The sequence below is a fragment of the Ochotona curzoniae genome, unplaced genomic scaffold, assembly GCF_017591425.1.
Source record: "Ochotona curzoniae isolate NIBS_2020 unplaced genomic scaffold, NIBS_Ocur_1.0 contig_297, whole genome shotgun sequence".
Classification (NCBI taxonomy): domain Eukaryota; kingdom Metazoa; phylum Chordata; class Mammalia; order Lagomorpha; family Ochotonidae; genus Ochotona; species Ochotona curzoniae.
In genome coordinates this window covers 145,987-163,713 of record NW_024465669.1, presented here as the reverse complement: position 1 = coordinate 163,713, position 17,727 = coordinate 145,987, and positions in this window count along the sequence as shown.

Here is a 17,727-nt window from a genome sequence, read left to right as displayed (position 1 = left end):
GACAACAGAAGACTAAACCAATGAACAACCCATTTCTAAAATGACAGGACCAAAGTACCATCCATACATATTAAACTCTGAATGTAAATGGTCTAAGCTCAATCAAACATCATAGATTAGTAGACGAGATTTTTTTAAAAAAATCTATTTGTTGTCTAGAAGAGACACATTTCACCATGAAAAATCAACAGAAACTATATCGCATGGGTTTTGATGTTTTCTGTTAGTTTCATCTCTTCAAAACACTTTCTTCTGGAGGAGGGAGTCAAGATGGCTGACAGAGTTAGACTGATGTGACCGAGGGTCCTAAAAGTTAGAGGTGAGAGCAATCTAAAGTGAGTCTGAGAGGAAAAGAATCACGAGGAACACTGTGGGACATCCCCCAGTACTGCCAGGACTGAGAAAGGTGGCACGCAGCAGTAAAACAGATGCAGAAGACTGGGATCAGCAACCTGAGAAGGACAAAGTGGGTGCCCCAGACTACAGAGACTCGAGTGAAATTTGGCGAGTGAAATTCAGGGAGTGAACCTCGGTGAGTCATTAATGCAGGGAAATGTCACCCTTAGCAGGAGGTGAGGGGCAGGCGAATCTCGGGAACAAAACGTGGTGCTGGGTGCCTGAACTCAGCAATTCGAAAAACCACCAACAACACTTGCTGGCAAGGATGTGGGGAAATGGGAACACTACTCCACTGCTGGTGGGACTGCAGGTTTGTACAGCCTCTATACAAATTAGTATGGAGAACACTCAAAAAACAGAAAATCTGCATACCATATGATCCAGCAATAGCACTCCTAGGAATATATCCAAAACACCTGTTACACGAGAAACCTACATGCACCCCTATGCTCATAGCAGCACAGCCAATAATTGAAAAACCATGGAAGCAACCAAAATGTCCATCAACAGAAGAAAGCTATGGATAAGATAGCTATGGTTCATTTACTCCATGGAATACTACTCAGCTATTGAAAAAAGGAAATGCAAATTTTTGTGGCCCAATTGGCCCAACTGGAAACCATCATGCTAAGGGAAATGAGCCAACCCTAAAATGTTAGACACCACATGTTTGCCTTAATTTAAGATGAAATGATGTCAATCCGAAAAACAGTACCTGTAAACTGTAGTATTATTCCAACCCCAAACAGCCTGTTTCTCATGCAGTAAGATATTCTGATGTAACCAATGAACGTACAATCAATGTGAGTCAGACTGCTTATGATCTACATCAAAGAATTGTAAAACCTAATATACTTTTAAGACCCTAAGCTACTCAGAAAGGGGGCGGGAGAGCAGAGAAATCTTCCATCTCCTTAGAATGTGTGAGGAAGACATGAAGAATAAGCTATCAGGAACTGGTAACTCATAGACAACAGATTCGAATCAGCATTAGACAATAGTAAAACTACAAAGACAGATTGGGGGAATCAGGAGTGATCCTGACAACCTTTTAACAGGAGGTCATATGCACAGAGTAGGGAGGGAACCCCAGAGTGGAGCAGGTGGACAGGAGGAGGCTTGTGTCCCAACCCTGAAGACACCCAGATCCTCACTAAGGACTATCGGGCACCAAACACTACTTCCCAACTGCCAAGGACACCACGGGGAATTGGAGTGCCTTCGGAATCCGAGAACTCTGAGGTCACCCACCCCCATCTAGATCTGCCACATGGGATGGAAGAAGGCAAAATCCTGCCTTACAGGATCCAAGGTCATCAGAACAACAGCCAGGAGCCCTAAGCAGTCCGGAGAAACAGAAGAACAGTAAACTTTTTGGGGAAGAGGGAGAGGAGCTTTTTCTGGTCCTTGCCTGGTTCCAACTTTGGGTCCCCACGCTCTCTTGCAATGAGCAGCAGGATCATTGTGGAACCCCCTCACAACATACAAACAAAAAAAAAAAAACTAGAATAGATAGGCAGAGAACAACAAGAAAAGCTTAGACTCAGACAGGATACAGTCAGTGTGGACTCACACATACCTTACTAGGTAGAACACAAATGATTAGTTACTCCTCACCAAGGCATTGAAGATTTCTCTGCACACCCCTCCTAAAAATGTTCTGCACTCAACTGTTGACATATGCCTTGTTAGAGTTATAACCCAGTTTAGACTACCCTAAAATCTGCCAGGTTCAGCAAAATTATACTTCAACACTATAAACTGCTAAATACTAAAATGAAAATAGACACAAGACAGCTGAATAGTACCCTATTGCCATTTAAAGGTGTGTAGAAGCTGGTTGTATATAAACAAAAATTGAAATGTCAATGAAGTAGTCACAGGATGTGATTAAGAACTTGCATTTTTTAACATATTGGTTACTCAATATCATGTCGAATAATTCCATAATGTTGTAAATTGTTGTTGATGTTTTGTTGAGGCCTTTAATTGATCAGGATGATATTCTGCCAGCTCTATCTTCAGACCTGAGTTGGTCTCCCCAAGAAACAGATGCATTTATATGGACAATGAGATGCTGGACTCTATGCTTGGTATATGCTTGCAATGAAAGAATCTTGGCTGAATTTGAACTGTAATACTGCAACAAGGTGGAGAAATCCACCATGGGGTGAGGGCACAGGGAGAGGATGGGGAATCTCAGAGCCTATGAAACTGTGTCACATAATGCAATGTAATTAATAAAAAAAAACTTTCTTCTGATTAAATTCTTCAGTGACACATAGATCATACAGTAGCATCATTTTCTGCAAGAAGGTTCTTGATTTTCATTTCTTCAGCCACACGTTAGTTATTTAGTAGCATGTTATTTAACTTCATGGTGTTGTTAATTTTTTTCTTCCTGACATTGATTTGTTCTGTGACTTTTCATTTAAGGGGATGTATAGTAGCTGTGTAATGGAGACTGTCATATCTAGAAATATGTTATTTAACATCATGACATTGTAAATTTCTATTTTTCTTTCTATTGTTGATTTTGTATTATGACTTTTCATTTGAGGGGCTGTACAGTAGCTGTGAAATAGAGAGTAACATATCCAGATGTGGGAATATAATGTAGTATACATTTCTACTTCCAGACAAAGATGGACTTACAATGAAATTGTTTACTATATCTTGACAATAGGATTCGGGACTCTCTGCCATTGTCCATGCCTGCAATGATGGACATATGACTGCATATGAAGAACTATACTTTAGTAATGATATAGAGGAATGAGGTGGGGGTGGGTAATTGGGGCTGGGATAAGGGAAATATCAGGAGCCTATGGAACTGTATCATAAAATGATAATAAACAACAATAATAATAACAAAAAGTTGAGTAAAAAATGAAAGAATAAACCAATACTTCTGTTAAGTAAAAAAAAAAAAGAAAATAATGGGATTGTCCATCTACAGGTCACAACCAATGGATGTTTGTTGAACGTTCTGCACATACTGATTCTGTTAGGAATTTTTTTTTTTTTTTTGCCTTTTCACAGGGCCTCTTGACTGGGACTTCTACAGCTGCTTATATAAATTCAGATTCTGGAGCCACCATCCTAGCTCCTTGGTGGTGATATCTTTATTTGTGTCACCACCTGCCCAGATGAACTGCTGTTCTGTGCTGCTCCCACTGGTCACAGGTATACACCAGCAACAGCATTCAGGGCACAAATATGGTCACCTGTAGTTGCTTAGTACCAGCTGAGACCTTCTGGTGTTCCATGCAGAGCTTGACCACCGCTTATTGCAGCTCCAGAGCTTGGCCCTGTAGTGAAGACAGCCAGTTTGAATGCAAGACTTGTCAAAGTTCACAGCTCTCTTTGTTTCTCATATAATATACATATATCATGTGTTATGTACATTCAGCAGGTGCAGTTATATATATTCAGTTAGGGTCATAATTTGTATGTCTGTTGGAGATTAAATAAATGTGTTTATGTTACAGTGTATCTTAGGATTCTCAGAACACATAATTACAATCTTTTATCCTCTATAATATTCCCCCACTCAGGAGGATTTGCTCTAGTGATTGCATTTTGATTTTATAGGTGTTGGTGGTTCAGCCATGGGATTGGGGAGAAACGAACTGTGGGAGGTGCCCCAGCCAGGCCAGACCCAATGCTCGGAACTCAGGCCAAGGTCACGTCTGCCACACAGTGACCAAGTCCTAGGCTTTGGGTGACCATTGAGCCTATTTAGCGCCAGGCTCTGCCTGCTGGCCACCTGGCAGAGAGCTCTGGGGTCTTTAGTATATGTAATTGCTGCCAAGGGACATCCATGGATAAGCCCAGTGTGAGTGTAGGTGAGGAATGAGTCCTGGGTGATTCCCAGCAATGGGGTCATGCGTGTTTTTTGCAAGTGTGAGGACTGGATCTGGTGGTTTGGAGGGGAGAGTCCATAAAATCTCTTTGGGCAAGACTGATTTCACCAGCAAAAATGAGAATCCTGAGATGGGCTGTTAGCATAGAGCATCACCAATTGCCACATACCATTCCACATGAAAGCTTTGGATGGGGGCCGGTGTGGTAGGGCTGGGTACCAGTACCAGACTGATTGGTGAAACAGGGGATGAGTCACACTTGGCAGGGTCAAGCACTAACCAACACGAGAGAGAACCAGGTCTGGGGGTAGATTTTGTGGGGGAAGTATGGGCCCATTCTTGTGGAAACTATAAGTCTCAATGGTTAGCTCACAAGTTGGGGTGATGATGGGCTGAGCTAGGTGTGACCATGGAACCTGCCATCGCTTATGGGTAAAGGAAGTGACAACAGTCTGGGCAAGTCAAGGCAGGACCACCCAAAGGTGCATCCTAAAACAGGATGTGGGGTGGGCCGAGCTGCAACTGGAAGTGGACAGACCAGGCAGGGCTGAGCCAACCTGAGCATACAAAGAAGAACAGAATCAGGGTGGAGCACAGGTCATGCCAAATTAGGCTCTTACACCAACTGGCCTTCATGAGCCAGGAATACTAGGCCACAGTGTCAAAGGCAAAGGCTGAGACAGGTGAGGGGCTAAGCCAACTGGGTCAGAGCAACCACTGGCATGTGCATAATGTAGGGCTGGGAATAGACGCGGTTAAGGAGCAGTGAGAGTACACACTTGCTGGGTTGGGTTTTCCACTGGTGAGTGTGGTGATCGGAGTGGGACTACACTCTGGGCTGGATATGGCTTCAGTCTCCCTTGGCACAAGTGTGGACTGGGGCTGGGCAAACCAAGCCAGGCCAGACTCCAGCACCATCTGGTGCTCTAGAGAACCTGGTAGCTGTAGGACAGACTAGGCTAGGTCTCTGCCCCTACTGAGCCAAGTGTGAGCAGTGTCTGGGTATGGACAAGCCTTGGCTGAAATATCCAACAGTAAGAACCGGAATGAACTGAAGGCCAGTTATGAAAGGCCACTGGTCTTTTTTTTTTTAAGATTCATTTATTTTTATTGGCAAGGCATATAGACAGACAGGAGGAGAGACAGAGAAAAGAGCTTCTATCCAATGATTCATTTCCCAAGTGACTGCAACAGTCGGTGCTGTGCCGATGCAAAGACCTGTCAGGAGCTGTGTGCTGTAGCCACACTGAAGCCATTTTGAATATAGAACTATGGGCCAGTGGAAATCCCCGGCTGGCTAGATGCTTGGGAAAGAAGTTATGAAGCTAATCACACGCTTAGCTTCAATTGTTTCTAGCAACTGTTTCAGAATGTGATTTATGCTGTACCTGCCAACATCTTGTTACTGATAATCCTATGCTATTGTTGGTATGTTGGTTACTATTATTGATATGGTGGCTACTCAAGAACAATTGGTCTTTAGACCATGGCTTGTGTCCCAGTTTCTCCTTTCCTCCCTGAGCCTTAACTACTAAACAATATAAAAACCCTAATTAAAATCAATAAACTGACGGCTTGATCAGACATCCTGTCTTGCTGTCCATTCTTCGTGTCTCTTGTCCCCTCATTCTCTCCTAGGTTGGTTGCGACCCCATTGACTGTCCTGCTGGACAGGACAAAGATCGGAGCCAGGAACTTCCATCAGGTCTCACACTCTGGTGCAGGGTCCCAATGCTTTACGCCATCCTCAACTGCTTTCCCAGGACAAAAGCAGAAAATTGGATGGGAATGGGGACACTGGGATTAGAATCGGCGGCCATGTGGAATTCCACCGTGTTCGAAGTGAGGATTTTAGCTGCTACGCTACTTCACTGGGCCCCAAAAGGCCACTGTTCTTGCCAGGAGAGGAGGTGGACTAAATAGGGCTGGCCCATGGACCCACTGCTATGCACAACATCTGGCATAGGGAGAGGTTCTGATGGAGGAGCCTGGGCAACTCCTGTGGCAGGACACAGTTCCTATAGGTGAGTGCAAGGACCATGATAGGGAGTAGACCAGACCAGGCCAGAGAAAGATACCTACTTGAATACATTTGGCATAGGTCAGGGACAGATTAGGCTGAACCAATTTACATCACCAGCTGGCAAATCCGAGCCCCAGAACAGACGGTGGGTCAGCTTTGATCACACCACAAACCAGTGCACATTACACAATGCCAAGGTGAGGTGAGCCATATCAGATGTGGTCACAGCACACAAACAGCATACGTGAGAACAAGGGAGGGAGGGGGGCAAAGCTGGCAAGCAGAATGTGGGCTCCCCTGCAGGATAGCCACTTTCACAGGAGAGCATGAGAGCTGGGGTGGGGGCTGACCAGGCTGGGCAGGACTACAACACCTGTTGCCTGCATGTAAGCTGGATCAGAGACAAGCCAGCTAGGCTGACTGTACCTACCAGTACATGCCTAAGCCAAGGTGGGTCTGGGTTGATTGGGCTTTGCTCTATTATCAGATGGCAGATGCTGCATATGGGGCTAATTCTGTCAAGGCTAAACTGCAGTACCACCTAGAGAGTGCAAGAACCAGGAGTGAGCCCATTAGGGAAAGAGTGGGCACCTCCCACTTGGGTTGCCCCTCTTTCTGGTGAGCATGAGAAGCAGGACTGGGACAGACATGGCTAGATAGAGAGTGGCACCTGCCAACACATGTGTGGGCTGGATAGTGGGGCTGCTTGGTTTGAACTGGGCTTCAATGCCATTGGCACATATGAAAGCAGAATGGGACATGGGACAGACTGGAGAGGTCGCTGTACATATTGCAAGCACAGGAACCAGGGCAGGGGTTGGACCTGGTGGATCATTGTGAGTAGTTCCTACTAAGCCACATGCCCACTGGTTTGGTAGGAGGTCAAGTGTGCAGAGGGCAGGATTGGACTGAACTGCAAGACCCATTAGTTTGCATAAAGTTAGGGCTGGAGACAACTGACCCAGCAACTGCAACTAACAGCATACACAAAGACAGATTTGGGCAAAGGACTGTGCCAGACCCTGTGCTGGCAAGCACACACAGGAATCAGGTAGGGATCACCTCAGACGAAATTCCTTTGGGAATCCCCCCAACTGAACTGCTGGACTCAGAACTCCAGCTATGCAGAAAATTGCAGATTCCATGGAATGCCTGTGTCAGAGCTGGGCCTCCCCAGTGGATTAGGTGGAGCAGGGGAAGCATATCCAGAAGCACATGGAGGATATGGAAGTACACCAGAGCCTGCAGAGGGCACGTGGTACCATAGTAGAGGATGGAGGACAGAACAAACCAAGCAACTACCCCAGCCAGTGATGGCAGTGAATACCGGGGCAAGCAGTCTCTAAGGTAGACTATGTCAGCCAGTGCAGTCTGAAGAGATTTCATTATGATTGGACTGGCAACATCAGAAACAATATAACTGTTGAAATATCAAAACCACTTCAGCAGGACCCTCGGAGCATGCCCTACATTGGGACCCCTGCAAGTGTTGGGAGGCTGGTTGTGGCTTCTCCCCTTTTCTCTCCCCTTTCCCCAGATACAGGACAGAAAGAAGAGAATGTGAAAACAATGGTCTCACCCACTTGTCTCTAGCCCTTGACCCTACGTGCCCTATTCAAATATGTAAAAAGTATCAACACTAACATTTGTACAAGAAAAAAATATTACTGGGCGCCCTTTCTTATTATTACACACATGACTAGCAGCCCACTGAAATGGCTTACCCACAAACACTTTAGAGAAGCTTCTGGAGTCCAACAATTTTTATTCCTGATGGCTGCAATGGAATGACTATAAATGCTTTCCAGGTAGAAGATTGTGATAATATTCTCAATAAATAAAATGATTGCTTCAATGGAGATTCTTCTCCCTAACAATAGAAAAAAAGAAATTTACAATGCCTTGAAGTTAAATAACATGTTACTAGATATTACAGTCCAATTACATGGCTACTATACATCCCCTTAAATGAAAAGCCACAAAACAAAATCAACATCAGGAAGAAAAAATAAATTAACAACACCATGATGTTAAATAACATGCTACTAAATGACTATATGTAGCTGAAAAGATGAAAATCAAGAACCTTCTTGTGGAAAATGATGCTACTGTATGATCTATGAGTCATTGAATAATTTAATCAGAAGAAAGTGTTTTGAAGAGATGAAACAAACAGAAAACATCAAAACCCATGTGATATAGTTTCTGCTGAATTTTCTTGGTGAAATGTGTCTCTTCCAGAAAACAAATAGATGGGTTTTGTTTTTTAATCCAGTCCACTAATCTATGACATTTGATTGAGCTTAAGCCATTTACATTCAGGAATACCGCTGGAGTATCAGTCACTGTAAAACCACACCACCGTGTCTGCTGCTTTCCTGTGTCTGTCAGTCTCCAGGTACCCCTCTGCTGTTGTTCTGTCCTCTTCTATTTCCTGAAATTTGTTCTCTTTGCTTCATTCCTGATTAAATGTTTCTTGGTCCGTTTAAACGTGTGCTTACCCTATTCCACCATCTTGGTTCTCACCCCCAATGGAGACTCTTGAAGCTTCCAGCCGTATCATTTCATAGGGAACTTCCAGTTCATTTTTAGAGATTTCTTTTTATTTTTATTGGAAAAGTAGATTTACAGAGAGAAGGAAAGATAGAAATATCTTCCATCTGTTAATTCACTCCCCGAATGACTGCAAGGAGTGGAGCTCAGGCAATCTGAAGCCGTGCAGAAGCAGCCTCACCCTGGTCTCCCCTATGAGTGTAGGGTTCCAAAGCTCTGAGCCATCCTTCACTGATTCCCCAGGCTACAAGCAAGGAGCTGGAGGGGAAGCAGAGGAGCTGGTCAGGAACTCATGCCCACATGGGATCCCTGGCACTTTCTAATGGAGGATGAGTCAGTTGAGCCAACAAGCTGGGCTGAGTTCACTTCATTGGAAATCGAACCAATGCTAGGGATGGAAAAGGTTTTAATCAGGATGATGTCGGTTAATGTTTTCAGTTAGGAATGTGCCTTGGAAGACACATTTCAACCTGGAGTGTAGCTCCATGTCTTAAGACACTTCCATTTAGTGCTCTGTAGTAGTGCACTGTCTATGCTTTCCGCTTGCGCTTCTTCGTCTCAATAGCATCTTCTTTGACTTTGGGAATTTCGGGTGGTTTGTGCTTTGGGTTGTCCCTAAGTTCGTTCTCCTCTTCTTCAGTATCTAGAACTTGGCAAAACTGTAGAGTGCCAGTATTGATATAAAAGCCTCCATACATGGTTGTTAGAGAGACAGGAACGAATTCGTCGTAAGCCTCGAGTTATCAATAAGGGGATCTCTTGCATCATAGCCAAAGCCGATGTCAATTAAATCTTGTAGCCGATCCTTGCGGCGTTTACGGAGTTTCCCACCATTGTTCATTTCCACCTCTTGCCTCTCCCGGTGTCCATCGTTAAATGGGTCTTCTGTATGAAGGAGCTTTCCTTGTTATGCATGCAGCAGCAACTGTGGATAACTCAACTCCATGCAGCTGTCATCCGTGTGCTCTGCTGCGGCTGCAGCGATGGCTCAGCCCAGGAAGCCAACCCCCGTGGTGATGGCTGCAAGAAGAGCTGTGAGAGCATTGGTGGTGGCTCCAGCCACAGGGGCTCCTGCTGCAGCACCATGGGCCACTGTGCGTGCCTGCCCTTGTGCTGTGGAAATGGCGTCTCCCGCGTTGGAGGCTGCTGGGTGTGTGAGCGTGGGGCTGGCTCCTGGGGGGCCCGTGGCTCCGGGCGTCCAGCTTCAGCCACGGGGCCTCCATCCTTGTTCTGGAGCCACTTGGTTGACGTCCTGTGGCGGTTGACTTGGTGCATGGCACCAGTAATCATACCAGTAATAATACGTGCACTACCGACTGCTGGCCAATGGCTGAAGTTTATGAACAACATCTGACTTTTATAGACTTCGGGATCACATAGGGTAAGGGAGGAGGTACTGAGGAGCTCACACTGTTCCCTTAAGCCTGTCTGTGGAACCCATGGATTGCTTCCACACCCTTGTCTGAAAATATCTTTGTTTTGTATATCCAATCAACGGTTCCCAGTCAAGTGATATCCAATCAGTTATTCGCATGCAAATGATATCCACTCAGTTATCCTACAAATCCCCATTCTCCATTTTGTAAGATTAGGCCTCATTAGGTCCAAATTGTCCCTGAGTCACAGACAGATAAGTTCCACACCCAACAATGCAAAAGCAAAGAAACTTTCTTGCTAGCTTGAGCTAGGGTCCAAGCCTCATCCAATGCTGTGCAATCTTGACAAGGACTCCGCTCATTGGCTTCAGGCAGCTCTTATAGTCACCGTGTCATGTATGCCACATGAACACTAGTAAGCAGTTCTCGTCTCAGTCACGTACAACCCGTTCCGGCACAGACTACATGTCACCTGTGGACATGGGAATGCCAATGATTGGACCACTTCCCCAAGGTAGTTCCCTATTGTCAGCTGTCTCTCTTGGGAAAGCAAGCTTTGGAGTAAAGTGAAACTAAGCCCTATGCTACGACCTCAGTCCTATGATGGGGTAGGTCCCTTTCTGTTGTACAGCAAAGCCAGGCAGTGATTACAGAAGTCAAATATAGCAGTTATGTTAACAGTTGAAAACCTGCCCTAACACCACTCAGCACTAGATTCTTTCCGGGATTCCTTAACACCACTTTTCAGCACTAACCTAACGCTATCTTTTATCTCACAGCCTGAGGAATGTAGTTAGAGAGATCATGCTCTTGGAAGGACGAGAAATGGGAGAAAGCAATTTATTTTGTGAAATTGCTTTATCTTCACGATCTTTACATCGTTGATTTTGGCACAAATGGCCAAGAGTGACAGGAAAGTGGGCAAGACTATTGTTTCCACATTATCACCTTTTTCTTTCTGTATCTGGGGTAGGGGGAGAAAAGGGAGAAGTTCCATCCAGGCTCAAACCCAAACCCAGGTCCCCAATGTGTGGCTTGCTCCGAGGGTCCTGTTCAAGTTGTTTTGATAATTTAACAGTTCTGAATTGCAGCCAATCTCTCCACTCAAAGCATGAAGAAAACACTACAAAATCCACTGGTTGACATAGTCCACCTTAGAGTCTCCGTTTGCCCAGATTTTCACTTCAACCCATGGTGGGGTAGTTCATTAATTTGTTCTGTCCTCTGTCTTCTGTTATTTTTGCAGGTGTCCTCTGCAGGTTCTGATGCACTGCTGGTATCCCCCATGTGCAACTGGGTCAGCTGTCAATTGCTCTGTCTGAGCCTGACTAGAGAAATATGAACATTTCCTTGCTAGGTTATAGCTAACAGTGGTGAGAACAAGAACCAGGGCTGGGGGTGGGCAGGCTGGACAAAGCAGGGGCACCTGTTGACATATGTGAGGGCCAGGTCTGGGGGCAGATCAGGCTGAGCTAAGCTACATTATGCACAGGTGTGTACAAGATCTGGATGGGATGTGGACTGGGCTGAGCTAGGTAGCATCAGGGGCTGGCATGCACAAAAACGGGTTGATTGTGGTCCTGGTGGAGATATCCAGGCTCGCCCTGACTAGGCTGACACCTGCTGGTGTGCATGAAAACTGGGCCTGTGGTGAGCTGGCTGGACTGGGATGCAGCTCTCATCTGTTTGTGTCAGAAATGGGGCTGAGACAGAACTGGTCATGTAGCTACGTCCACCAGTATGTGTGTTAGCTGGTACAAGTGACAGAGCACACTTGACCCTGCACTGCCTGGTGCAAACAAGAGTCAAGTCTGAGGTCACCCCAGCTGTGGTTTCTGGGGGTGCTCCCTGACTGGACTGCTGAACTCAGACACTGGCTACAGGGAAGATCACAGAATGTGTGGTCAGACCTGAGTACCTGTATTGGCATGGGCCTCCGCAGTGACTGATGCCTGTGAAGTGGACAGCATGTCCAGATGCACACAGGGGATGTGACAGTGATCCATCTTGGCTAACAGGGGACATCAACTACCTTTTCAGAAGATGGAAAGCAGGGCCTGGTGCAGTAGCCAAGTGGCCAAATAAAGACCGTGCCTTGCACGTGCCAGGATCCCATATGACTCTGGTGCTAATCCCAGCAGCCCCGCTTCCCATGCAGCTCCCTGCTTGTGACCTGGGAATGCAGTCAAAGATAGCCTGCACCTGAATGGGAAACATGAAAGAGGCTTTCGGCTCCTGGTTTCAAACTGGCTCAGCTCCAGCCACTGCGGCCACTTGGGGGGTGAATCAATGGATGGAATAGCTTCCTCCTTCCTCTCTGTCTCTTCTCTCTGTATATCTGACTTTCCAATAAAAAAAAAAAGTTTTAATCTTAAAAAAAGGCAGGGGGAGATGGAAAGCAGAACTCGTTGGACAATTTTTCTGGCTAAGCTTTGCAGCCTGTTCCTTGGTCTGTGGAAGTGCTAAGGTAGCCTTGACAACCAGAGGACCTTGAAGAGCTTTTCTAAGCCCTGGAACAACATAACTGACAACTATTGAAAGCACTCAAGGAACACCCTTGGGGTTTCTAGGATGTCATCAAAGGACCATCCCCCATTCATGGGTGCTGATGTGGTCTGACATCAAGGAGCTGCTCTCTCCCTCTTTTCCTGTGGATACTGCAGGAAAACAAAAAGACTGAAATGTGGGTCCCACCCACCATCCTCCATTCCTGACCCTCCCCACCCTATCAGAGGCCCTCATAGACATGCGTGACTCTCAACTCTGTAAACAATATTTTAAAAAATTATTTAATAAAAACTCTGGAATTTCATCTGAGTCTCCCACAAGGGTGCAGGGACCCATGCGGTTTGGCATCATCTTCTGCTTTGTGTAGGTCATTGGCAGGGAGCTGGATCAGATGTCCAACTCTGGGGCTTGAACTGGTGCCCATATGGGTTCTGGTCTTGCAGACAGTGAGTTTTCACCTTGCTTTATCTCAACACTGGCTCCAAGAAATGACCCAACAAACAGACAGATTTGAAGTCTGCTGAAAAGTGTGAAATGTCAGAGGGAGACGTAACTAGACAATTAGAGGCTGGAGTTGTAGCAGAATGCATTCAGTCACTGCCTGCTAAGCCAACATGCCCATATGGGTGTTGGTTCAAGTACTGCCTACTCCACTTCCAACTCAACTCCCTGCTCATCATCTGGGAAAACAGCAGAAGATGGCCCAAGAGCTTGGATTCCTATCACTTCTCAGCTTGTTGGCTAAGATCAAGCATAAAGCTTGGATTCCTACATCCATGAGGAAGATACAGATGAAACTCCTGACTTCTGCTTGGCTAAGCTACCACCATTGTGGCCACTTAGGAGGTGGACCAGGATATAGTAGATCTGTGTGTGTGTAAATCTGCCTTTGCAAATACATAAATTCAGAGCTTAACAGCCTTAGCACATGGTGGAAGGGAAAGGGGAACATTAACAAATGAAGTGTATACAACTCTCCCAGTAGTTATCAGCTATAATATAAGTTGAGGGAAAAAAACGTTCCTCCAGCATTTTCTGGAACAAAACAATTCATGATCTTCTGCTCCTTTTCCCTCCAAGTCAGGTAACAGATCTCCCTCTTTCAGCTCTCCAGACCTTGTGTCTATACTCTTCAAGCTGGCATTTAAAGTCCTGCTCTGTGTGGTTTTGAGTCAGGTTCATCAGAGAAACAGAATCAGTAGGAGATACATGTTAAGGAACTTATTTGATGGGACCAATGTTACAGAATAGTGGGCTAAAGCCACCATCGATTTCCTGGCTTGGGTCTGAGCTCTGACCATAGCAGCCATCTAGATGGTATACCAGTGAATAGAAAATCTCTCTTCCTCTTCACCTTGGTTTATTACTTAGTGTTTTTTTTTAATATTTATTTTTTATTGGAAAGTCAGATATACAAAGAGGAGGAGAGACAGAGAGGAAGATCTTCTGTCCACTGGTTCACTCCCCAAGTTGCCACAATGGCCGGTGCTGCGCCAATCCAAAACCAGTAGCCCAGAGCCTCTTCTGGGTCTCCCAAGCAGGTACAGGGCCCCAGGGCTCTGGGCCAGCCTCCTTTTCCCAGAACACAAGCAGGGAGCTGGATGGGAAGCAGGGCCTTGGTGACATAAACCAGCACCCAAATGGGATCCCCACACATGTAAGATGAGGACTTTAACCACTAGGGTACTGCACAGGGCTCCTCTTTGTAACTCTTATGCATAAATATTAAAAAAAAAGAATTCAATTAGTTTTTAAAAAATCAAGCAAGGGCTGGACCTGACCCAATCTGAAACCAGGAGCCAGGGGCTTCCTCTAGGTCTCTTATGTAGATACAGTGTCCCTAGGGTTTGGACCATCCTCTTGCTGCTTTCCCAGACCATTAGCAAAGAGCTGGAGGGGAAGTGGAGCAGCCAGGACTCAAGCTGGGGCCTATAGCTGATGCCGGTACTTGAAGTTGGAGTATTATCCCATCGAGTCACAGCACTAGCCCCTTTTACGTTGCTACAGAAAAAAAAAGACAAAGATAAGAACATTATTTTTACTCCCACTTATAGTCTGCAGTTATCTGATAATATTACTTACCTTTGCCCCAATGAGACAAACATTTTTAATACAGTGAGTTCAGGTTTGTATGATCACTCATCTCACTTATCTGGAGACAACACTCAGAGGAGTCCATGATCTCCAATAGACTGAGATTCACAAACACGATCTCTCTCTCTTTATTTTCTGCTTTTCTTTCCAGTTTTTAAAATCTTTATTCATTTTTATTGAAAGGACAGATCTACAGAAAGGGGAGAAAGAAAGAGAGAGAGAGAGAAAGTTCTCGTACTGCTGGTTCACTCCCAAATGACCAAAACAGGTGGAGTTGAGCTGATTCGAAGCCAGGAGCAGGTGCTTCCTCCTAGACTCCCACAAATGTGCAGGGTCCCAAGGCTTAGGGCCATCCTCTATTGCTTTCCCAGGGCACAAGGAGGGAGCTGGATGGGTGTGGAATAGCTGGGGGATACACAGGTGCCCATATGGGATCTTGGTACTTGGAGGTGGAGGATTAGCCAACATTGTGCTGGACCCACTTTTTTTTTTTAATTGAACATTACAGTTATGCAGAGAGGTTAAGAGACAGAGATCTTTAATCTGCTTGTTCTCTCCCCAGGTGACTGACATGGCCAGAGATGAGCTGATCCAAAGCCAGGAGCCAAGACTTTCTCCCAAGTCTCCCATGTGGGTGTGGGGTCCTAGAATCTTGAGCTATCTGCTGCTGCTTTGCCAAATCATTAGCAGGAGTCTGGATCAGAAGTGGATCCGCCAGGGGAGGACTGGTGCCCATAAAGGATGCTGAGAGAGAGAGAGAGAGAGAAAGAGAGAGAGACAGAGAGGGATTGTCTACCAGTTCACTCCCCAAATGGCTGCAATGGCAAGCTGCAATGGCAAGGGCTGGGCCAGGCTGAAGCTAGGAGCTTCATCCAGGTCTCCTATGTGGGTGCAGTGTCCCAAACTTGGGCCGTATTACTGTGCCTTCCTGGGGACACCAGTAGGAAGCTGGATTGAAAGTGTAACATCCAAGACATGCACCAGTGCCCACATGGGATAGAATGGCAATTCCATAGGCGGGGGCTTTACTCATTACCCCACAATGCCAACCACCTGACAACTTCTCTTCCTCTACCTTGGCACAGAGCCACTCAAAAAAGTACTTTGGGGCCATGCGGCATGGCCTGGTGGCTCAAGTCCTCGCCTTGAATGCGCAGGGATCCCATATGGGCACCAGTTCTAATCCCGGCTGCTCCACTTCCCATCCTGCTTCCTGCTTGTGGCCTGGGAAAGCAGTTGAGGATGGCCCAAAGCTTTGGGACCCTGAACCCATATGGGATACCCGGAAGAAGTTCCTGGATGCTGGCTTCAGATCAGCATGGCATTGGCCATTGCGTTCACTTGGGGAGTGAATCATCGGCCAGAAGATCTTCCACTCTGTCTCTCCTCCTCTCTGTATATCTGACTTTGTAATAAAAATATGTAAATCTTAAAAAAAAAAGTACTTCTGGGCTTGTGTGTAAGTATGACTTGTGACTCAAGTCTTGCCAAAAAGCTGTGTGAGAAAATGAGATAGACAAAACCCACCTCATTTGTTTAAAAGGATGCTGCTTGCCGGTACTTTTGTTTTTTCCCATTCATGAACGGAAGTGGCACTGTGCTCATGATCTAGAATGGGACAAGACTGTCCCATGTCTTAGGCCAGCTAGCCATTTTTCAAGATATAATTTGCCTTGTTGTATGCCACCGTATTTTAGGATCCCATTTATGTCAACATAGCCTTTACCTAAAGAGTCTTATCTATGGTACTGTATTGTAATGTACTATGTCTTTTATACATATTCCATCTCTACCGTTAAATGAACTGCTCTTTGGTCTCTGCTTCCTATCTTGCCTGTTACAGTTTATTCTCAGTAGCAGGGGCAACCTTCCATATTTCAAAACAAATATTCATTTACTTATTCAATGGGAAGAATGAACAAGAGAGAGAATGAGAGAGTGAGATAGAGATAGAGAGAGAGAGATTGATCTTCCATCACAGGTTCACTGCTCAATTTGTCACAAAAGCTGGGATTGGGTGAGGCTGAAATCAGGAGTCTGGAACTCCATCTGAATCTCTCATGTGAGTGTAGGGGCCCAAGCATTTGGTTAATCTGCTGCTACTTTCCTAGGTGCATTAGTAAGGAGTATGATTGGAAGCTGGGAAGCTGGGGGTTTGAACTCTTGCTTATAGGCATTGGCTTAATCTGCCCCGCCCCTCCAAAAAGTGAATTGGGAACTCAGTGCTGGTCTCCCACATGAATCCTTTTAAGGCAACTCAGCCCAGCTTATTTGCTAAAAAGCCTTATTCAGTGAAAGCTAAATCTTTCCACTAGTTTCTACTGCCCTGCAGGACCAGTCCTTAGCCTCAGCTTCTCATATCTCCTCAGCCTTAGCTTTCCACCCTCTCACTGTGTTATGCTCCTGCCTGAAGACACAACACATGCTTGGCATGCTGACGTGCCCACCTCCCTGCCATTCCTCTCCCAGCTAGGACGTTGTGCCTCTGTTGCTCCCTCTGCTTGTAACAGATATCAACATGGGCCATTCTGTTCTCATTCCATCCTTCACTCAACTCTCACTCTCCCAGGCTTTCTGTGATCACCCTCCCCAAAACTGAACTTCCCTCCTTGTCCCTGATACATGAGCTCATTTCCTTTTCTAATCTCCTCCCAAGCAAGTATCACATTTAACATATTGCATACTGACTTTCTCTACATGTTGGATATCTGCGAGTGTAAACTTCATGAGAACACAAGTTAATGTTCGTGAGAACAGGGGTTTGTGTTGTAAATACTTTGTAGCTCCCTCAGTGCCAAGTAGATTGCCTTGTATACAATCAAGTGCCCAGCAAAATCTTCATGAATGAACTTTGCAGAAGACACTAATATGCAGTTTCCTTGCTTTTCCAGTTCTTCCTAGATGTGTA